This window comes from Leptonychotes weddellii, chromosome 9, assembly GCF_054177405.1.
Source record: "Leptonychotes weddellii isolate Sample4059 chromosome 9, ASM5417740v2, whole genome shotgun sequence".
Taxonomy (NCBI): Eukaryota; Metazoa; Chordata; class Mammalia; order Carnivora; family Phocidae; genus Leptonychotes; species Leptonychotes weddellii.
The window spans coordinates 15516891-15540441 of record NC_138377.1 but is presented as its reverse complement, the minus strand read 5'-3'; the positions used below and the strand labels follow the sequence as shown (position 1 = coordinate 15540441).

At 40.1% G+C, this 23551-nt stretch overlaps 1 protein-coding gene across 4 annotated transcripts in view; it reads left to right on the top strand.

The window, feature by feature from the left end:
* The window catches only part of FLRT2 (fibronectin leucine rich transmembrane protein 2), a 93931-nt gene that overhangs the window by 24381 nt on the left and 45999 nt on the right, over positions 1 to 23551 (top strand). The window contains exon 2 of one of the 4 annotated variants that reach the window (XM_081830096.1): positions 18149 to 18311. The exons of 2 other annotated variants lie outside the window; for them this stretch is intronic. The gene's annotated coding sequence lies outside the window, so the exon portion shown is untranslated. Of the gene's footprint in view, positions 1 to 18148; positions 18312 to 23206; positions 23337 to 23551 lie in introns of those variants that run through there. One more of the 4 variants, XM_081830094.1, reaches the window with a different exon arrangement.

The following is a 23551-nucleotide window of genomic DNA, read 5'->3' as shown; positions in this document are numbered from 1 at the left end:
GCAAGGTTTCTTGCTGTATGGCAGGGTAACAGGAGGCCCTGTCATAAGCCAGCCTCACACGCCCTCACCCCCTGGGTATACATCACACCCTGCAGAAGGCACTGATGTGAATTAAAGACCTAAAACATCATCTAATAATGCCTGTCTAATGGAGATAGGCATCATTCTGGTAATGTAATTGTGGTCCTTAGACACTTGCAAGTTAGAAATTTGATTTTACTCCTCATGTAAGAGCTATCTTTATTGAAAGGGAGTGATGGAAAGTTTACAGGTGGCAAAACATGGAAGGCTTTTCACATCAAATGTCACAGTAGATTCAGATCCTGATGTAAGGGGCCAAAGGTGGTTGGCAGCCCCCATAATCTTGCTGTGCCTTCAGAAATGAACTAGTCACTGTGTTAGAATATGCCCAGATTCCTATAAGACGCTGTAGGTGGGCAACATATTTCTTCCCTTTGTGAAAATCTTAAAAATGAATCTGGTAAGGAGAGAACAAAAGGGGAAGAACACCAACTATTGAAAACTGGTGAAGAAATAGCTGTTTGAACTTTTAATGATTAGAGGAAGAAAATAAGTGTTAGGAGGTATACATGTTTCTCTTTTCTAGCAGTGAGATGTTAATACAATATGGATAGAAGGCACATAACTAAGAAATCTACTATTAAGCTGATAAATTCAGTCTTGTGAATATAGATATTTTGTACTTAAAACTGTCTGGAATATGCAGATGATTCTCTTAAAATTAAATCAAAGCAATAATAATAGGTAGTGCTGTTTGGATATTTAAAATGTCTTCAAAGTCTGATATCCTAGAGAGAGTTTTATAGATTTTTATCTGCAATATTTGTCAGTTTGTGAGAATGCCCACTGGGTTGTTGAAAGTTAAGCATACAGGGGTATGTGCAAGGCACAGTAATTTCATTGGTAGGAGCTTTATTGGAGATATTTAGCTTAACCTTTTGACAAGCTCTTGCCTACATCTTAAACATCCCGCTTTCTTTCCCGAAACTTTACCTATAAGTGGTACTCTACTGCTGTCAAAAAGCTGGTGATAAAATTCTATTGGGAAAATGTTGTAGCTTTCAAAATGGAATTGTAGCCGGAGCCTGGTCTGAGAACCACACGTTCTTTGGAGAGAATCTTATTTTCAGCCCGGTAATGTTCAGTAATGTTGCACCTGCTTTCCTGTGCAGGGGTGCACCTGAACCTAGAAAGACTTGTAGAAAATGGTCAAGCTCGTCCTGGGGCCAGACTCCTTGGGTTCAAATCCCATCTCTTCCTTGCCTTAGACAAGTGACATCTCTGTGCCCTAGTTTTCCTATCTACAGCAAGGAGGTAATGTCTACCTTATAAAGTTGTTAAGGAGGTTTAATGAGCTGATACATACAATGTGCTCCGAATGGGGCCCGGCACGTAGTATGTGCACGTTAAGTATAAGCTATTTAGATTAGCTCTAGATAGTGCTTCCCTAGCCCCATTTCTGCACCATCTGTAATCATCTAGTAACGACTTTGTGAACTCTTCTTGTTTTCTACGTGACAAACTTAAAAGAACACAGACCCTGTTACTCAATTGGAAGCTAAAGTCATAACTTACAGGGTTCTTTTGTAAAGCTTTTCTTTTTTTTTTTTTTTATTAGGTAGCTACATTATTAGTTTGCAGATACCTTGAGAGCAGTGTGCATATCATATTCGTCTTATAATACCTCCACAGCTCCTAACCAAGTACTGAATGATGTGATGAATAAATCTGCCTGCACTACTTCTTCTCTAAGTTTACATTATGAGTATTAGATTTTATGAGTAGAATACCTCAATTTTCCAGAAGAAGATAAACCAGGTGATGTACCTCCACAGACCCAGAGGTGATAAAAACAAAGGGAAACGAAAGGACACTTCTCAAAACTGTTTTTTGTATAACACTAGTTCACATTAGAAAGAAAGTGGTGATTGTACAAATCTGGGACCCTTTTTAGAAAGTAAAGCAGATAATGGGCATCTGTAAAAAGTGTCTCTTAGGATGTTCTAAGCACAGAGCATAAGGATAATGAAACCTCTGTGTGGCCCGTTTTGCTCTTGGAATATATATGTCCTGTGCATGTATGTGTTTTCATGTGGGTGATGAAATTGTCATTTTGCAAACAGAAAAAGAGGCAAAGGGCTCTCGTTTCCCTCCTGAGTTATCCTCAAGTTTTCCAGGGAAATTGTTTTTCCACCCTGCAACATTTATCCTTGCTTCAAAAGTTAATTTTCAAAACAAGTAAATGAGAACAAACAGAGGAGACAAAGTGGGGAGGGTGTAGGGGGAGAATCAGAGACATGGGCGGGTGCTTAGCTGATTTTAATAAGAAGAAAAGCAACGGCCAATGTTCCTGGATAAATGTCGATATGCATTATTAAGTGAAACAGTGGTAAAATATAGACTGTCAGAGGCATTTTTCTTCTGGAGACACGGGGAGAATTGAAATGCACTTTCAAAGGAGACATCTCTTTCAGTGTTTCTTCAATCATTTTCTGTTTGAAGCTTTAATTACAGTGCTTCTTGCTACCTAATGCTTTCAGTTTAAAATCACATCACAAAAGAGAGGGGGAGATGGGGCTGCTCTGATGAACAGCAACCATAGCATCAGCTTCGAGGTGTTTATTCACCCCGGAGTTCCCGCTACATGATGCCTTTAGAGATCAACATTTTGTTTTTGGAATGCTTTTGTATCATGCATGTCGGACACAATGTTTCTTTAGAGTAACTGCTACTATACTGCTATTGCAAGAGCAGATAATAACCTTCAGGAAATAACGTTTCCTGAAATAAAGGCACTGTTTATTCCCATGGTCGCCTCGGGATCGGGTCCTTTGGGTGGCTGGTGACTTCCTAAGAGTTCAGTATCCCAATCCAAGGAACCTGTATTTGAAAGATAGATCTAGATCTAGATATGAGCTGGCGAATACACATGTAAGCACATACATACACACAGGTCCGTACTTACCTACACATATGCATGCACTTTCATGCATTGATAAGGGTCATAATTTCTCCTGCTGAAGAATTTGTTATTCAAGCCCCATCAGTATATACTCTGAACATGTGGTCAGCCAAGGGTGGCAGAGGTTCAGAGGACTCAGCCTCCGTCTCAAGTTGCTCATGGCTTGGAAGTAGACAGACAAGGGAGCAAGTATCATAACCTGCAATGGTAGGGGGGTGTATCCAGTGGCTTAAGCAAGTAAAAGTGAGCTTCATTTCCCCTCTGGGACCCTGGGAAGGCTCCAGGAGGAAGTGACCTTTGAGCTGATCTTTGATGAAGGAACAGCTAAGCAGATAAGCAGAAAGAGGTCTACCAGGAGCAGTACATAATCACTTCAGGGCTGAACTGACACCAAAATGAATATGAGCTCTTTTGTTTCCAAATAGTTTACATGGTTTTTTTAATGCATTGTTCTCACTGCCCAGAAGAGGAGTCAGGGACCAAACCACAGTTGCTTGTAGTAAAGATTATATGTAGTATGGACTCTATGTATATATACATCTATATGGAATAAATAAAGTCCTTTATAAAGTTCTTTTATTTTTTTTCTTTTTACCTCATAACAGTTCCCCAAGTTAGATGAATCGGATCATTATTTTTCAGGTCAGGAAAAGGAGGCTCACAGAAGTGATACCACTTGCATATGGTCACATGATTCAGTTTCCCTCCAGTGATGTTCTGAGACTCACCGCTGGGACCAGGGTCTGCACTGCCCTTGCCACCCGTGAGGGGGATGGCGGATTCCAGGTTAGACCTAGGACCCCGGGATCCCCCACGTCATCAGCGGTCAGTGGCTTTCCTCAATCATTAGTCACTAGTGATGGATAACCAGTTAGCATGAGTCAGTGGGCCTGTCTCGATCGGTCTCACTTCATGCAAAATTGGCAAGGCTCTTTATCTGTTTCGGGAAGCCCATAGGATTTGAGCAAACATGTTGACTTTCTCATAGCTCTGCCAGGTCCACTTCCCTTCTCCCCCCAGGAATTTAAACAAATGTCTTAATTCTGCATCCTCATTTCCGTACTTCAAAGTATTTCTGCCAGACAGACCTTGTCTGTTCTAGCTCTGACTCTTCAGGGATGGGTAGGTTTCTTTCTTTCTTTTTAATAGTTACTTGTCTACTACTTGTGGATTTACACCCACCCAGGAGGAACAATTTAATTTCCCTCATTTGTACAGGTGCTACTGTGTGACCATATAATTAATTGAAACTAAGTCTGGAATCAGGAAGCATGGGGGAGGAAAAACCCCATAACCTATAAAAATTAAAAGTGATATCACACAAGAAGGGACTGCCTCCTAATGAAGACAGTCTTCACATGTAGAATCCATACTTGGTAACAAGGAATTTGTAACAGCTAAAAGAAAAAAAAAATAAGTTGCTCATAAGAAGAAAGTTGAAAGATGCTATATGTAGCAATGTCACTAGTCTGCTTGATTTTGGATTCTGTGACGCTTGTGAGAAATTAAAAAAAAAATGAAGAATATTCTTTTCTCTCTTTTTTTTCCCCCTACAATTAAGATCATTTTGACTAAGAAAAAATGCAGAAGAGCAATTACTCCGTTACTTTAATTACTCTCCTAATTATAACGATAACCTTGTCACATTATCATAATTCCCCAAATAGAAAATGCAAGATCCAAATTGCACCAATATTTGGTGATTTTACCTTGTTAACAGCTCACTGTCGGTGCGTAGAAGACTAAATTTTTTTCTCATTACCTTTCGGTAGCATGGTGTCTATTTTTTTTTTTTTTTTTTTGCCTCCAAAAATGATGTTTCATTCTGTAGAACACATTTGTGTTCCAGCACCCCATGATTTGAATGCAACTTTGTAACAGCTCCTCACAGCTTCCAGAGCTATCTCTGGAGCAGTCTGTAATTCTCCCCTGGCTGTTTGATGGTGACGGAAATTGTGCCTGTATCAGGAGAGAGGAGCGCACAGCCTGGGGTGAAAAGTAGCTATTTATCAAGGTATCTTACAATCTCAGTTTATGTTGTTGTAAAACGTTACTGTACATGTTCTGTGAGATTATATCCGCTAGAAATTTGTCAGCCATTGTCAACATACTGTAAGGAATAAGGACATGTATTCTTCTAGTCGACTTAATTTTAGTCTGCATTTCTTTGCCCTCGTTTTCAAAGAGACGGACTACCAGTGACACTTGCTTGATGGTGCCATCTGTTAGGTTGTGAATTGTGCAGAGTGAGTGCTGGGATTCGACTCGAACACTCATAGAACCCTGGCAGGTAGACAACGAGGCATCCTGATGCATGAGTCTTGCCTGTGTGGAAATTCTCCCTCCATTATTATAGCAGATGATATTGTTGACAACCATTAAACTTGCAGAATGGCTGCCTGGTTTATAATGCTAATGTAGGGGTGAGATAAAATAGAATCATAACAGAAATTCTTCCAAGCAGAATGGTAAATTTCCCTTATTTTAAAATGTATAATAATGTAGCCCTGAAAAGCATTAGTTCTTTAGACAGCCTCAGCCTTTGGTAAAATCATGAAATCGTGGGGGTGGTAGTTATTGTTGTATTTTGTTGTTTGCTTTTAGTGCCCTTAAAATTCCAGAACTCTCCAATTTTACTTCTATGGGACACTTCGGTCATCATTTTTTTTTTCTGGTCCTCAAACTCCTACCAATAAAACCAATCTCAAGATGAGTTGGTAACTCATTCCCCTCCGGGGAATATAACTGCCACCAGTGCTAAAGGTTACTTTTTTGGAAGTATTCACATTTTAAAAACTATGAGTAAAGCCTTGGGCTAAATGCAAGTAGTTTCTGAAGTGGAATATTTGGCAGCTACTGAAGAACTAAGCGGGAAGAGTGTTCATGGGAGGAAAGGTGTCGTTGCCTTGTGAAAGTTCCCTGGACACCGGGTCAGCTTTTTAAATCCATCAGACTCACTCAGGTTTTCAAAAGGATATTTCATCTCACATAGACATAGACATTTCTGAAATTCAAACCCAAAGTAACTGGAATGTTATGTAAAAAAAAAAAGTTAAACTTCTTTAATGATCCCTGTGTTTCCCAGGGAGGCTGTCTGGCAGGTATCAAGACAACCAGAGTTGAGTACAGTCTCTACCACTTTTTGGCTTTGAGAATCTAATGCAGGTTATTTGATTTTCTAGCAGGGTGGTCTCCTTCTCTGTTGACTGAGGTTCATAATATCCACCCATAGACTTGTTCTAGATCAGATAAGATGATACTAAGTAGTGAAGAGTGGGAGAGAGTAGATGGGCATTTCGTCAGTTAGTTGTTGCTGGTTCCAACTTGACCCCCTGTCCTACCTTTTTTTTTTTTTTTAATTCAGACGCAAGATCTCTAATTCATTTCATAACTGTCTTAAAGACTATGATGCTCACGGGCATCAATTATTTTCCTGTTCTTCAGGACATTCTTCAGGCAACAGCGGTTCAATAACAGGAAAGAATGCCATCACATGATTGCATCATGTTCTTCAAAATGAAATCTATTGATGGTTGAACAGTATAAACAACAAGGAACATAATTGGTCAGAATGACCCAGGGGAAACAGCCCAATGAAATTAAACAAAGGAAATTTTATACTGTGAGGAAAAATCAATGGGTTGTAACAGAATCCTACATGGAGGGACAGAGCTCTTGAATCCTAGAGACCTAGAGAAGCCGTGTGGACTAGAGGAGCCAGGGCTTTTTGGTTTACTTTTCTAAGACTGTTTTCACACTGTTAAGTATAAAGATAAATAATAAATACATGTGTTTTAAATCTGTTTTTTCTTACGTAAAAGTAGACATCCAGAAGCATCTATAGCACATCAATTTTTGAGAATTACAGTTTTCTAGACACTGTTGCCCTACTCAGTTGGATCATTACAGAAGGCTTATGAAGTATCAATTGTCATGGTCATGCCCAAATAATATCACAGCAGTTACTTCTGTCACCAGGGCCACACAAACAGAAAATGATGAAATTGGAGTGGGACCGGCTGTATCTGACTCCAGAGTCTATGCTATTTAACAAATGGCAGATGCATTTAATGCCACCCCACCCCAATTCCCACCTTTTGTGACTGACTTGGTTCAGATCTTCTATAATCTCCAAATCTCAGTACTTAACATGATCTTAGAAAAGAGAAACAAAAACAGAGTGGACTTCTCTTGCAAAAAATGTGAAATGTCCTAGGTGGAGAGTATGGATATGTCTGGTATTTATTTGTACATAACTTAACAGATGATAATTGGCTCTAAATGTCAATGAAGATACTGGAGTTGAAAGGGAGAGGGTGTTAACACATGTAAAAATCTTACCAACAAAAAAAAATTCCTTAAAAAAAGCAGTCCTTTATGTGGCACTTTAATGGACAGCCAGAAGTCAGGGCATTGATACTCTTCCAGAAGATGATCTTTATCAAAGGAAGTAAAGGACAGGCATGGGCTCTTCACTGGCTCTCTTTGCAGTATTTACATGGCAGACGACCAAAGTGGCACTTGGACATTTACTCTTCTCTGCCTGTAGAGCATTATAGCCAAATGGCATTTTTTTTTTCCATGTCTCATGAATTGATTTGGTCAATGACTGTGTATTATTACTTGAGTTGGATGGATACGTTTAGAAATTTTAGTGATTTTTTAAAAAACTCACAGTGAGTAGCAATTTGGGAATGTTAAAATTAACACTGTTTTCCTTCATTTAATACAAATGGATTAACTTAGAGAAATAGAGGATAATAAAAAATTGAACAAACAGTATCCATCACTGACAACCTGAGTTAGAAACATATTTAGGTAATTAGAAGACTAAATCATTACATCTCCACTGGGCCAACCAAGGCCACTCCAAATGTATTTATGGAGGGTCTGTGTGAAGACATTTTTGTCTTTGGCAAAAAGGGTTGGTATTCTGAGTGTGCCATCGGACTCATAGGTAATATAAAAATAAAGTATTTGAAAGTAGGGTTCATTTTCTATGTCTTTTGTAGTCATAGGTAACACTATTACAGAAAAATATGACTCTACCTATCATGATTGAAACAAATGATATGTAATTTAATGTAATAGTTTTTAAACTGTGCAGCTCTGCATCGTCTTGCAGATCAGCTTCTTCATCTATATGATAAGGATTATAATAGTGCTGATTTCAAAGGATTTTTTGTAGTGATCAGATGTGAGATTATATCTAAAAGTGATTTGCAAGTTGAAGGGTATTATTCATGTGTAAGTCCTAGTGGTGATTATTATTCTGATTCTTCGGGGTAGTTCATACATTAAGCCATATTTCATGTGGCCTGTCTCGTCATATGAAGTTTGTATAATAATACCTAATTTAAATCTATTTCCTTTGGTTTCACTAATTTACAACCTCATATTTCCTGTATAACCACAAGTTAGTTCTCACATGCAATCCTGGCCTTACCAAAAAGTAAACAATTTAATTTTATAATTCAGTCAGGGCTTGGAGATTTTAAAATGTTGCTTCCTCAATATTAAAGAGAATTCAAACTCCTGAACTGATGGGTTGCATGTAATCTATATAATATTAAATGGGACGCTGTTGAACATACACTGGTCATTTCATAATAAGGAGATAAGAAATTAATCATGTGACCACTGGTTTTATCTTGTCTCTGTCTTACCATTCCTATGACAGCAAGAAAAGAGTAGTGAAGTTATGAACTATACCAGTTATAGAAACAGAATTGATGAGATATTGTATACAGCAGTCAAGGTACAAAGCCGTAGAAACCCTAGAGTTTTGTTGTTGTTGTTGTTGTTGTTGTTGTTGTTGTTGTTTTAAGTACACTCTACCCCAATGTGGGGTTTGAACTCATGACCCAAGATCAAGAGTCACATGCTTTACTGACTGAGCCAGCCAGGCGCCCCCCACCCCCTGCCGAGTTTTATTTTAATCTAGGCTTCCATTTCTGTTGCTTCTATTCTCTTCAGGGATCTTAGGAAAATGTGAATGAAATCTCCTGTTTTAAAAACTGCTCTTTTTTTGTTTCTGGGTTTTTTTTTTTTTTTTTTTGTGGGGCGGGTGGTGTAGGGGCAGGATGAGGATAATGAAAGTCTTCCTGATCCAAATGACATGCAGCCTGGGGTGTCATATATTGTTTTTGCATAGGAAGAGTGATATTAATACCTCCAGTATGTATGGAGTCATAAAAATAACTTTTGTCATAATATCTCTTGTGTGCTGTTCCTTTTCTCATAAGAAATCTGTCACATTCATTTTAAGTTACAATGTGAATATGAGACAAGTGGATTCTGCAGTTGTTTTAATGGGTTGGGTGTAAAAATAATGACCTTGATGGAGCTATTCCTAGTATTATGCAGCATCTGGAATGCCAGTAATTTCTTAATCTTATTAATAAGAATATTACCAGCTCTCCAGTAGGTGCACGACCAATGACCAAATTTCTTTATTTTGAAATTTTCTAGTCATTTCAGGAACCATATACGTGGGGATGCATTAAGATGTATATGCTTGAGAGTTCTTGTGCTCAGGTTATTGGTTTTAAAATACAGGTGTTTAGCTTTTTAAAAAGTTGCTATTTTGGGCTGTCATGCTTAAAAGACATTCGGAAATAGCATAAAAAACATTCCTACATTGAAAGAGCTGTTTCAAGTCATGAGGGAAAATGTGCTTGACATGACACTGATGTATTCATACCTATTGAATCCATGGGTCCTTGGGAAGGTTTAGAACCTGTAATGGAATTTATTACAAAATGCCAACCAACAGGCCATATCTTAGGGGGAAAAAAAAGTCCTTTCTTTGTTAGTCCTCCAGACAGAAACTTCACTGCTTGTGGAGTGCTTTTAATAGAGGATGAATAGCACCAATTTTCTGTAAGATTTTTCCTCCACTCCCAACCATTAGAATAAGAAAGATGGGTCTTTGCCCTTTGCCAAATCTAGGCCATGCTGACCCGTGAACTAGAGTAGGAAAACCACAAACGGAGGGAAATTTACAAATGCTTCTGTGCCAGTAGATTTCTGATGAAGTATCCTGATTATTCATACAATGGAAACTGGAGGACAAGGGAAGATATAATTGGATAGAGATCCACTTTCATATTGGCACTTGCCTAATTCCCTGTGGTTGAAGGCATTAAAGAGAACACATGCTCCAACAATAGTTTCTAGATGTGTTAGAGGGGGGAAAGTCAGTGTTGTGGACTGAGGTACCTGATGAGCCATGCACGCATGGGTCAGGGGAGATGGTATTCAGTGGATGAAGACTGGGTCTGATTGTAGAAACTTACAAGGGAAAGTTTCATTGAGAGAAAAATGTAGCAGATTCTTACTCCACTCAAGATTGAAATCAGCCTTTGCTCTCCAAGAATAAAATGGCTTTGTAAAGGAATCCAGGGGATCATCTTGATTTTTCAACCCATAAGATAACACTTGGTAAATTCTCAAGGCTAATTCTAAAGGAGACATTCTTACCAATCTATGAATGTGTGCGTGTGTAAGAAAGATGGAAATTTCTGCTTATATTTTGGTGAAAGCATTTTGGAAAATGCAGTATTTGGTATTATCCAGTAGTTGATCCAAATATGTATGGTAGAATACACAGGATTTATATTCCTGGCCTAGTAGCAGCAAAAGAAAATGTCATCTGGTGGCTGAAAAATAATCTCAGTATCGGGTCCTATCAAATCTCTGGCATGAATAAAAGGGAACATATCCCTTCCATGTATCAGCTTCCAAGGAATGAAGCAAGCGTAAATACTTTTCAGTTTGGTCGTTTGTGAATTAGTCATGATGAAAAAAACAGTCTGTTTCTGCCAGATGAAGGGTAATACAGTGCAGAACTTTCAAACAGTATTAATATTTGTGTTGTGACTAAAAAGTAATGAAAATAGTTTCCACAGGTCACACAGAGCTTCTCATGATTCAACCAGTGTCTTTGAAAGTTGGAGGAAGGACACATCTATTGGAACCTATTGGAACCTTAAATGAAAACCTTAAGTGAAAAATGTGATGAGGCCTGTGCTCAGGGGTCTTTTTTTTTTCTTCCCAGAGCAGCTGGGCCGGGGAAGTTGTGTGCAAATACATCCGTAAATTGGGAGCAGGATTGTGGATTCGAGCTTTACAGAAGTGGTAGAACCATCCTAGTTCAGCTGCCACATTGACACGTCCACTCAGAACTCTGGGCACCTGGGCAGTGCTGTGAACATTGCGGTTTCCCCATTATTGGCATGGCGACTGCCCATAACAGAAACTCCAAAGGGATTTAGAACCTCTAAGCTTCCTTCCATTCCATACCGTTCCTGTTAGACTAAAATGGCGCTTTCTAGGAAAACAGGCACTGTCTCTATATGCCCTGAGTGTGTTTGCCCTGTGGCCATATTGTATGGATTAAGAGTGTGAATTCTGGAGCCAGCCTTCTGGACTCAGACCTCAGCTCTGCCGTTTACTTATGTAGGAGACTGGATAAAGTTCTTTTATCACTCTGCCTCAGTATCCTGCCCTGTACAATGCAGATAATTATAGTACCTCCTCATGGCATTGTTGTGAGGGTTGAATGATTTAGCATCTGGAAAGGGCCTAGAAAGGAACCTAGCACAAAGTAAATAACCTGATGAGCGAACTTTGTTTTCCTGTAGAGACCAGGTGAACGCTTAGCGTGATTACCTTCTATGAACAGCATGGTTTACGCTCCCCCCACCCCCACCACCGGTGAGTTACAGAAGGCTTGTACAGAGCCGCCAAGCAAGGAGTCTTACCACTTATTTGGAAATTAGTCATCCCTGTTCTTCTTGTGGTTGGGCCCTTGAGAATTTGGCCCCTTCCTTGTTTCATAATGGGACAAATAAAGATGAGATAGTGAAAGCAGAACCGTGTTGACTCAGGAGAAGGTGGTGCTGGGGGACGAACACGGGCCCATGGGGCAAAGCACATGGCTTTGTTCTCCTGTCCTAGGCAAGTCACTCACTTTCTCACTGAGTAGGAGTGCCCTGCTTGGGCAATCAAAAGGGCTATAGTATGAATGAAGACTGAAATTAAAAGATGATTGGAAAACCTTAATGACCATGTGTGAGGCACTAATATACCGAGATAATGGTCATTGCTAGGTGTATTTCCTAATTAACTCTACTCTGCTTGCCTTATATAATGTAAATGGAGCTTTTCCTTAAAAAATGTACTCACGTTTGGGAAGCATGGAGCAGCTCTGGACCAGAGGGGTACAGAAAAATGGTGATTGAGCTTCACACTCAGTTTACCCTCTGTTTCTTTTGTCTTTTCTTTTTCATTTCCATGAACCTTGTCTGGGACCCAGGGTCTCAATCCTGCCTCCCCTGCCTCGCCATTAATGAGGACACCTCCCTGTGGAACCCCACCTTGGCTGCTCTCTCCTCTTATTCTTGGGATACTTACCTTTCTCCTGTAACCTTTGAAACCCAGTTTCATGGCCTGTAAAATGGAGCAGACTTTACCGACTTCAGAGGTTAACGGACGTGGTATGCAAGTGCCCGGCATATTTTAGCCACCTCTCCCTGCCTCTTAATTCTGTTAGAGATTTGCAGGTCAGTCTATCTTTTATCTTAGAAATTCCAGCTATGATACACACTGATCAGTAAGCTTTTTCATGAGAAATAGTTAACATTTTAACAATAATTTCCTGGCAACTATACTCCTTCTCTGAAACAGAAGGACTGTATGATGATGGACTTATAGGGCCTGGAGCAAACTAGTGAAGACTCTGTAGGGCAGAAGGAGGGCACCTTAGCCAGTACTGGTGATTACCATTTGCCTTTGAGCACTACTTTGGGATTTCTTGAAAGAAAAGAACTCTGCCCAAAGCAGCTCTGTCATTATTTCCACACATCCTTGGTGGCTGACCATCTACTGTTAAGGGTACCCAGTGTCAATGCAGGCTTCCTTTTTCTAGTCTGGGATGGAGTGAAGGGGAAATGTGAGCTCCCCTGGTTCCCTGGACTGACCAGAAAATGGCACGAGGAACAACCTGGAGTGCAGAACCCAGCGTGGAGTCCTCTGGGCTGGGACCGTGAAACCAGAGCAGGGCCAGGACAGCATGGGCAAGAGATCATTTCCCGCACCCAGCACCACACTGGAGGCATTCAGCTTGGCCCTTAGGGAGGAATGTTAGTGACAAGGAGACAGGAGGAGCCAGGACATTGTGAGTGCACTTGAGAGTTCTAATAAAAGTCTGCAGACAGTCACAGTGGGAAACGTGTTTTAAGAATTTCAGATTAGGTTTATTTTGTCCCCAAGCCCTTTGGTTACCATGGTTTGTTTGGGTTTTATCAGAGCTACTGAAAAATACATTTCTCTTGCTAAACACTGGTGAGCCAATGGCAGAATACCAATCGTGAAGTGATGTTATGAAAGCATTCTTTTTCTGTGCTTTTGGAGGGATTTTGCATTAGCAATAAAAATGATCACAAGTGCTGTCATTTCCAAGATGTTTTCTCTTAAAAGTTTCAGTCAGTACAGTTTGGGGATCATGCTAATTAAATGTGACAGTGAATCTTAGTGGCTTTTATAAAATGTTGGTATGTCCATTTCATCTACCACAGTATTCTTCAAAGAGGCTTTCTCCAAATGGGCATATCGTCTTTCAACACAAGAAAAAAATCAAGCATGGAAAGTGACAAGCTGCCTTCACACCAAATAAGACTCTTCATCTCTACCATCCCCCTTCTCTAGCTTCCAGTATTGACAGCCATCATTCAAGAGGGGAGAGTTGTCACTTTGACACATAGATTATACCTTGGCTCCTTTAAAGATGTCCTTTGTTCTTTTGCCAACTTTGTATTGACCATTAAAAGTGAAAGCCCTTGGTTTTCATAGGTTTCACTTTTCAACTCTACATTAGAATCTATGTGAGGTTATTTTAAATAACTCAGTAGATATGAAAATTGAACATGTAATAATTCAACTCCTTTTTCATTTTAGGTATTAGGATTCATTGTTGTACTTGCTTACCTCAAACTGATCACAGCATTGGAAGCAGCTAAATTGATTCACATTTAGAGGTCAATTATTTTTTAAAACATTGCATTGATGTGCTTTAATTTGTACTCTTAATGAAGGAGCAGAGTGAAGTGTATGGTTTTCATGAATTCTTCATGTTTGTGTTTTCCCTTATATTCTCATTATTTCTTTGAAAACAACTCTGGTAGCTTAATATATTCCATTTTACTTTTTAAATTTTTTTTTCCATTGCACTCTATACTGAGTCAAGAGTTTAGATTTTAAAGCCTTGTTTCTTCAAGTGTTTGTAAGACCTGTCTCTTAAGAAAGTGTCTGTTCAGGTTTCTCAGTGGTATTGTGTTTGGGTGGTATAAGGTGGTGGTTGTCTATCTTGGGCACTGGTGACATCCTAAGGATTTGGAACCCAGAGCTTTTTTTCATCTATTTTGCTCAAGCCTGAGTGGTTTAAAATGGATATACTTATTTCAGTATGGCATGCTATCTGCTAATGATTTTTTCTTTAGAAGAGTACATCATTTTAACAGTCACCATGGTATTAGCTCAGGGTTGGCTGTAATGTTTTTATATTTGGATTTGCTATAATATTTTTATATTATAGAATTTCTTTTAAAATGGAAATTATCACACTCATATATCGGTTTCATAAACTTTAACAAACTATAAGCAAATAAAATATGGGATAGGGAAAATATTAAATTAGGGGGCCAGACAGTACATACTATGACATTTTCATCTGATGGTGCCTAATTGGCCATTGAAGAGGGTAAGCCAGTGGATGGGCTGGTTGATGTGCGTGCAAGAAGGAACAAACAGTTAGTCTAAACTCTGAGCTCGTCCCTTCCATTGACATGTCCAAAGGCTATACCAAAGACTGATGCCAGAAAAAGGGAATCAAAGATAATCATTATTTGCCAGGTACTTCATTAACTTTCTTACCATGGTAGAAAGGGAAGTGAGTAACAAGATTGTGGCATAACAAGGTGGGCTGAGGCAAGGCCACTGGGGCAGAACTATAGTGGGACTCTCCTCTGACTCTGCATTTGACATCTGAAGAATACTGTTACCACCGTCTCTCTTGATTGGGTTTGCCAAAGCTCTTCTTGGCTCGTGTGTCCCATGATATAAACCATTTGTCAAGAGACACCATTTTTCCGTAGTCAGTGCAATGGAAGTGTGTGTGTGTGTGTGTTGGGGCAGGGAGGTGTTACTGCCAGCTTACTAAGATTGTATATACTCTACAGTCAAGCTTTTCTAAGCAACTCTTCCAAACCTTTTTGGGTGGAGTCTTGAAAATGGTCACTGTGATTATCTAATAGTTGTAGAGTGCTGAGAACAAACATGAAAATCTTGAGAACCACGGGCCTGAGTAGCCATGGTCCAACTTCTGTGCCTGGCATTCAGTGCTGCAAATGACCTGAAAAATGTACTGTCTAGCAATAAGTCATCACTTCGCCCTGCGTTTTCTCATTTCTGCAGCTTTACTTTTATCAGAAACCGAGGATTTCCTCTTCTTTGCTTATCTAAATCCCACTTCTCTTTCAAGGCCAGTCTCAAGTAGCTTATCTTCCATGAAGAATTCCCAGACTGCTTCAACTGTGGTGGTTCCCTTTTCCCCTGAGCTCATAGGCCTTATCAGTTATACCACTTCTGCCACTATCCATCAGCTATTCATCAACTACCATTTGTACTTCTGTGTTGTCCTTTGGTGGGATTTAACTGGCGTCATTTTCGTTCACTTCTCATGCAGGTACAGGTCACCCCTTAACCGAGACCTGGGGAGCCTGGGAAGCATGTCTTGGAAATTTTGTATTATCAGCATTAATTAATCAGGTCTGATGTCCATGGCAGGGGTTATGAAGCTTGTATTGGTTAACTGATTATCAGACAGTTATCTGCGGACAGTGAGTAGGTCTTGATATTCTTTTATTGCTCATTGGTTCTGCACTTAGCCAGGAAGAGAGCTGGTTCTTACCTCAGTATGAGCAGATACATCGTGACCCAGTGGACCCACAGAAACACACAGTCGTGCTTCTCATTCTCACCATTTAGTGGGCCATCTGCCCTGCACTGTGGTAGGTACTCCACACCTATTCATTTAATTAATCCTCATGGTTGGATTCTTTAACTAAAAAACTAACTTTTTCGTAGATGCTGTTATTTACATTTTACACATGGTGAAGGGGCTCAGAAGGTTTGAATAACCCACCCAAGGTCTCATGGTCAGTCAGGGTGGAACTTTTCTGAGTAACTCTCAAGATAGATCTCTTATCACCACTTTCCACTCTACTGGAAATCTATTGCATGCAGGCCATCCTGCACTTTTAGCTTCCAGTTCTCCACTCTTACAACTAACTGATTTGCCATAGGTTCTATGTTAACATCTTTCATGGCTGAGTCATGTTTTTAGACATCTTGAACTTCATAGTTAGCCACTTAGAATTGTCAAACATAGCCTCCATGGGAGGTAAGTTCTCATTAATTGTAAGTGGAGGGGTGTTGGGGAGTTATAGTAAATGTCCAGAATATCACAGGAAAGAAATTCTGCCAGTAGTAAGAGAAGGAAACACTTTGTCCTCCACCACTCCTACCACAGACACAATGCACACACACACACACGCACATACACACACATATGCACATACACACACACCTCATATCCTTGGAAGCAGTAAGTAATTGAGTTTTATATTCAGTAAAGTGCAATTAGATTTTCTTTACTCACTTTTAATCCTATGTTAACATTTACTGATACAATGAAGAAACAGCTTACATCTGTTGAGTTAATTCCTGATTCAAATGTGGATTTCTTTATGTTATATTGTGATTGGACTGTAGTTTGTAGCTAAGGAGTTTACACATTAGCTAAGGATAGAAAAATATTTCAGCTCCTTCAGTTGGGTGTGCCAACTCATTCAGCTGTTCCAGAAAGGATGGAAGGAGGAATTGTTTAAAAATGACAGCAGGGGGTGAATTCTGGCATCAGGTGTCAGAGATGCTATTCTTGGTTGTGCTTCTGGATTGCTAATTTAAAGTGAGTGATTTTCCCTCAGTGTCTTCATCTGGGTAGTGAAGAAATGGTCCATGATGATATTTTTTTAAACAACATTTGGGTTTCCATGATCTCCTTTTGACATTCTCAAGTTAACACTGTCTTAAGATTTCAGACATCTGACCCACCTCTAAAGGCTTGATGGAGTGATTTGAACCATCAGAGAAATCAAGCTTATTTTGTCTTCCTTATTTCTTTTTATTAGTCTGGGTTAAAACAGTCATTCTCAAATGTGTGTGCATCAGGACTCACCTGGGAGCAGGTAAACATAATGCTCTTTGGCCAGTTGGAGAACGAATCTGTAAGGGAAAGTCTCAGGAATCAGCATTTTCAAAGAGCTTCTCAGGAAACCACAAAGCACACTAGTGATTAAGGACCTCTGGTCACACCATTCACCAGCTCAGAAACAGTTCATTCAAAATTTGCTCATGACTGCTTGATCATAAGGTTAATAGATTTCATAAATAAAAATACAGGATGCCCAGTTAAATTTGAATTCTTGATAAACAGCGTTTTTGTTTGTTTGTTTGTTTGTTTTTGCATACATATGTCCTATGCTCTGTTTGTATCTTATTTTATTTTACCTGGCACCTTTTCATGCTATAGAAATTCAAGGCTGTCTTGCTTCTTTCACAACTGTCAATACTGAGAGGTCAGAAAGGATCCTGATACAGAAAGAGGTGTATGGAGGCTTTGGTTCTGCCTGTTAACTTGTATCTTGATCCTTTTGAGGAGTATTATATTAGAAAGAAATTTGAAGATGCCTTTTTTATCTTTTATTCATTTTTATGCTTTTATGCTGCATTTTGCCAGTGTTGCATTCATTGTCATTTCTTAAATAAATTGAAGGGTTTTTTAGAGTGCAAAGGAATTTAGCCACATGGCTCCTATTAATCCATCACTTCATGTGGAAATTTGTTCCAAGGCCTCTCATGTGGGTACAACCACCTTCTCCTAAATTACAGAGCTCTATTTTGATGCGAGGCTTATGAGGAACCTAAGACCTCCCTGTTGACCAATTTGTTGTCTTCCCCAAATAGTTATTCTTCAAAATGGAATATTTTCCACTGTCATTGAATTGAATCTCTTTGCTCTCCTTCGGAAAAAAATTTACCCAGGACATAACTGGGTACAGTAGTCAACAAAGGCATTGGCCATCATTCAAGAGGAGACTAGATCATTGCCAACAGCACTAAGATTCGTTTCCACTGAAATTGATCTCTGGGTACCTCTCACCTGATTATATAGACTGACTCAGCAAGAAAGGCCTGTAGTCATTGGGTAAGCAAATATTTTCTCTTTGGCTTTTATTTAATAAAGTTCTCAGACGTGATTTTCTATGCACTTAGTGGGTACACTTGTCTTGTGAATGTGGCAGATACTAGCACAGAGCCTGTAATGGGTGGTTGTGATTGCCAAGGAAATAGTTCAGCTGGCTGGACCCAACCTTATCATCACCCTGAAGGTTGTTGATTCCCAACCTTTGCTCCTGGGCTTTTGCCATCTCACTGAGATCTCAAAACCTAGACCCAGATCATCCCACATGGTCCTCGTGTGTGAAACAGTCCCAATGTTGTACTGTAGGTAAATATTGAATGTGTATATCTGATACCTCTGGGTGCCTTAGAGTGGAGTATGGGTGGGTGGAGCAAGGGACTTTGTGACTTACAACCCCCTATCTAATTTTCTGGAGCCGATGACAATTTGATTAAGGTCTTACATAAATATTTCTTCAAACTCAAACAATATCTACTAGTACCTCCGTCTCCTCCTCAAAACATTGTTTTAGAATGGATTAAGGGCTGGGGCGCCTGGGTGGCTCAGTTGGTTAAGCGACTGCCTTCGGCTCAGGTCATGATCCCGGAGTCCCGGGATCGAGTCCCACGTCAGGCTCCCTGCTCAGCAGGGAGTCTGCTTCTCCCTCTGACCCTCCTCCCTCTCATGCTCTCTGTCTCTCATTCTCTCTCTTGCAAATAAATAAAATCTTAAAAAAAAAATTTAAATAAAAAAAGAATGGATTAAGGGCTTCTGCAGCTCAAGAAAGAAAAGATGGGTGTCCCCAAATTGACTCACCATTTTTGTAAGTACAAGTTAGGTTGGAACTAGGGAAATGAGACGGTTCTCTGCTTTGGAACAGGCACGTGGGCCTCCCCAGTAGGAATCCCATGCAAAAGGCAGCTAACTGGATTATGGGAGAGGAACAGTTTGGATTCCCGAGACCCCTAACCAGCACTGCCTACAGCAAGTATTGAAAACCCTGCCTCTGACTGTCCTTCTCCCTGTGGGGCAAAGGACTGTTGCAGGTGCCAAGCATAGCTGCATGCCCAGCCCCGGTGAGTGTGTGCACAAGGGAGACAGAAAGGGACCTGTCTTTGTTTCACCTAAGCCACCTTCTAGCCCTACTTCCACTGCTCAGCACTTTCATTTCCTCGTGTCAGATTGTCCATCTGTAAAGAGGTGATAATACTACCTACTTGGCTGAGCTATCCAGAAGATTAAAGCAAATCATACACGTTAAGTGATCAGCGCAATGTCTAGAGACACATAGCTTTTAAGGAGTTCAGTAAACCTAATTCCCTCTTGCCTGTAAAACTCCATTAGTGAGGGTATATTCTAGCATTGGAAAGAACGCTTATTGCACTAACTCTTTAAGAGGTGATGCACGGCCTTGTTTATTTATCCTCTGCACTTTCTCTGATTACTGATCTACCATTGGGTTCACCGGTGACCAGTCTTAAGCTAAAACGGTCTTCCTTTCCTTACAATTTGTGCTGTTACTTGAAATTCTGGCCATCAGGGGCAGCCTCAGAAACTCATGACCAAAACCGTAGTTTTTTGGGTTTCTTTGAGATTCACTGCTATTTTAATTACATGTGTTTTCTTATTTTCCTTTCAGGACAAGAGCTATGTATTTTCATCACCATGGTTATCTTCTGATGCTTTAAAGTATTTGGCTGTTTTCCTCTATTTGAGCATAGAGGCAGGGATGCTGTACTTTGAAAGTATTTACTGTCTCCCAAGAGTAGACAGAGTGACTTACATTTATAAAGTGCTAAAACATTATCATTGTTTTGTGTTTGGCGCTTGCAAACTCAGAACTTTACATGTTGTTAAGAGCTTTCAACACCTTCTCTTCCTCCTTTGAAAAATAATCAGCATATTGCCTCTAGCATTCTTTCAAGGAAAGCCAAAGATTGTGTTTTCCAATTTCTGAGAATCCAATCCCTAAAGCAATGGCAGTAAAAACTGCTTGTACCTTTTGGGGCTAAGTTAACAATCCATTTGTCTTTTTGTTATCAAACTCATTCAGATTTACAGCTCTCCATATTAAAACCAATTGCTTGCTTGATGGTGGTTATATTCTATTGCAGTGGAGGAAGGGCCTTATAGACATACCTCGAAGGCATTCCAGATCCCCAAGAGCATGGATCTACTAGCTCAGAAGGCAGCAAACATTCTGATGGCCAATCCCAATCCTTGACCTGAAAGTCATAAAATGAGCATGTGGTTTGTATTTCTGTTCAGAAAAAGTGAAAAGCCAGCTCTGCCTATGATCTTAAATGTTGTTATACCTTTAAATATAGCTCAGGACATTTGCCAGGAAACTGTTAAAAACAAAATGGAAATTCAAATCTCACTATAAATAAGGAGTGATTTGTAACGCATCGTCCTTGCATTTTTCATTTTGGGTTGGCAAATCGGAAACCCGCGGGATTCCATTGTGGGTGACCCATTTAAATAATTTTTCAAAGGCTACCAATTCTTATAATTCTGATGTCTACGTTTGCTGTTGGAGTAGAAAACTCCAAAGCTGAATCGATTTTTTGAAATTATTTTTATATTTTGTCTGTATATGTAAAAAATGGAGGAGAGGAAGTGAAATGATTCATTTGAAATGACGTATGAATCCATTTTCTCCTGAAGTGCTCTTACCGAATTCCTGTTGACATTCAGGAGAGTTGAGTGCATCACGAAGAGGAGAATTCTAGTCACAAGCCCACTGTTGCTGCCATTAAAAAGGAGGTGCACGGGATTTTTATTAATTCCCTGCATCCATGCTCCCCTTCGATATTCTGCTTTCTAGGCAGTATGCTCTTCATTAGTCAGCTGGTTAGCCTCTGAAGACCAGGCCCTGCCTTCAATATATGTGTTCTACTTCCTTTACTGTCAATAGGACTTGAGCGAGAAGGTCAAGGACAGACTTGCTAATGGCAATCACTGCCTTTGGAGAGAGTCTGTCAAGTTCTGAGTCGAGGAGGAAAGAGTCAGATGTTTTTATTATTGCCTGGAATGCTGCCTTTTATGTTGTCACCGTGTACAAAAGGATACCCAGTCTTTTTTTTTTTTTTAAATACATCCACACTCCCCCCTCCCCCCGCCATTTCTATGTGTAACCATTCAGAAAGTTGCAGCTTTTGTGACTTGTGCCGGCATGAAAATCACAGGTGCCCTGTTAACTAGGCAGTGTAAAAGCATATTGCAAACATTATTATCAGGTCAGAACATCTTTATAAATCTTATAAGCATTTTGAATAATAATGGCAGCAGTAACAATGATAACTGACGGATGATAAACCCAGGCCGAGATGGCTAAGTGGCTGTTTCTGAGAAGTCACCTTGTAAATCAGAGGCAGAGCGGCAAGAAGGATGCTTTGGCCGGACTTGCAGGCAGACCTTTCTAGCCCTGACACCAGCAGGAAAAATAGATGCCACCGCAGAGTAGGGCAGATGAGGATCGGGGAATGTGACATGCCTTTGTAAGGAACTGCTTGGTTATTTCACATGTTTACTCTTATGTAGCTCAATGTAGGAACATTCTCTTGCAAAAAAAAAGAGTATGGCTTCAACGTATAGACATGGACAAAGTCACAGAAGGGATGGTCAAGAGTCACAAAAGATGCTGTATTGCAGAGTAAAATACTCCTGTCTTACCATGGTTAAAGGGGCAAATCAAGTCTCATTGAAATCTCGATGGCTGGCCCTGCTTTTTAAACCCAGACTAGCACTCAAAAACCTGCAACCCTCTTACAAACCTTGGAAGTTACAAATTTCTGCGCAGCAGTAACACATCCCTCCCAGTCGAAACCTTGTATCTTCTGATCCTCCCAGCAGCCTGGTAGAAACCAGCTTTTGGAAAACACTTTGAATTCTTTTTTTTTTTTTTTTTTGCGATGACTGACATCTGCAGTGAATCTCCACTCCTCTTCTACTCTCCCCTAAGCATGAGGTCCTTCTTCCAGCTGGCCCCGATGGATCTCATGCTCCCCTTCCTCCCAGAGCTGTCTTTGAAGTACAGTGGCTGGTGGGCGTGGGGGGCCAGAGGGGAGGAGTGGGAGCCAGCTGAAGTTCATGCTGCTTGGTGGGATTACAGGTTTCTCCTTCTCTCTCTCTCTTTTAATATATATATTTACTTTTACTTGGAAATGTATGCCTTCTCTTGGCTAAAGTAAGCGAGAGTTGGTCTGGTTTTAAAGAATACCCCCAGAGCCGCCTTGTTTATGCATAGTTGACTGTGACAAGCAGCTGCCCCCAAAGTCATCAGTGCCAGGATTTGGAAATTGGACGTAGACCCCTTTTACTTAGGCGTAGGTTATTTGGGGGGTGGACAAGGGCTGAGAGCTGTCAGAAAATTTATAAATGCATCCTGATGCTCTCTCTTCCCCAATATCTCGTTTTCCAGCTACCCGGAGAAAATTATTTTACCTCTCAGAACCTCAGTATTCCTTATCTATAAAGTGGAAATCAAACGCTTAGCTCAGAGGGCTGTTTTGAAGGCTAAGGGACACAGTCTTTTAAAGCCCTTTACGTAGTTTCTGGTTTCTTTTAACAGCTTAAGAACCTGAATCCTTTGTCATTATCAGGACCATGTTTATAGTGAGGCATATTTTTATTGAAAATGTATGGGGATCTAGAGGGCAAGAATTGGCAGGGTCTTCCTTAAAAGCAACACCATTGGAATAATAATGAATACCCTTATGAATCTATATGCCAATAGTCCAGACGAGGAGGGGGTGGTCATCCAATGCCCAGGCTATTGGAATTTCCTAAAATAAGTATTTCTCAAAAGGGGGTGCCTGGGTCATTTGTAGATTTGTCATTGAACTCTCAGCAGTCTGGTTTGGGTTGTCTCAATTTTGTCACTCAGATTTGCATCTTGTCTTTCTTTCTGTTTTTAGTTGTTTGGATTTCTCCCAAAGTATTTGTGGCTAAAATTCCTTTTGGACTCTGAGGCTGCCTTTTTTACATAAGCCTTGGATTGGAATCAATAGAATGTCAAGATGCCGGGCACATTCAGCCTAATAGCAGGTGGGTGTCTGCTGGACAGTGTGCCTGATTTGCCTGACAGTAGCAAATTTAGGCCAGAATTAATGAGCCAGAGAAGGTGCTGTTGGTGTTGCAGGATTTTTGCAGAGTTTTCAGAAGACATTTTGTTTTCTCCTTCTAATGGGATCATGTTTGCTCAAGACATTTGTGTTCACGTCTACATCTGTGCGCGTGTGTGTTGTGTGTATATGTTTACT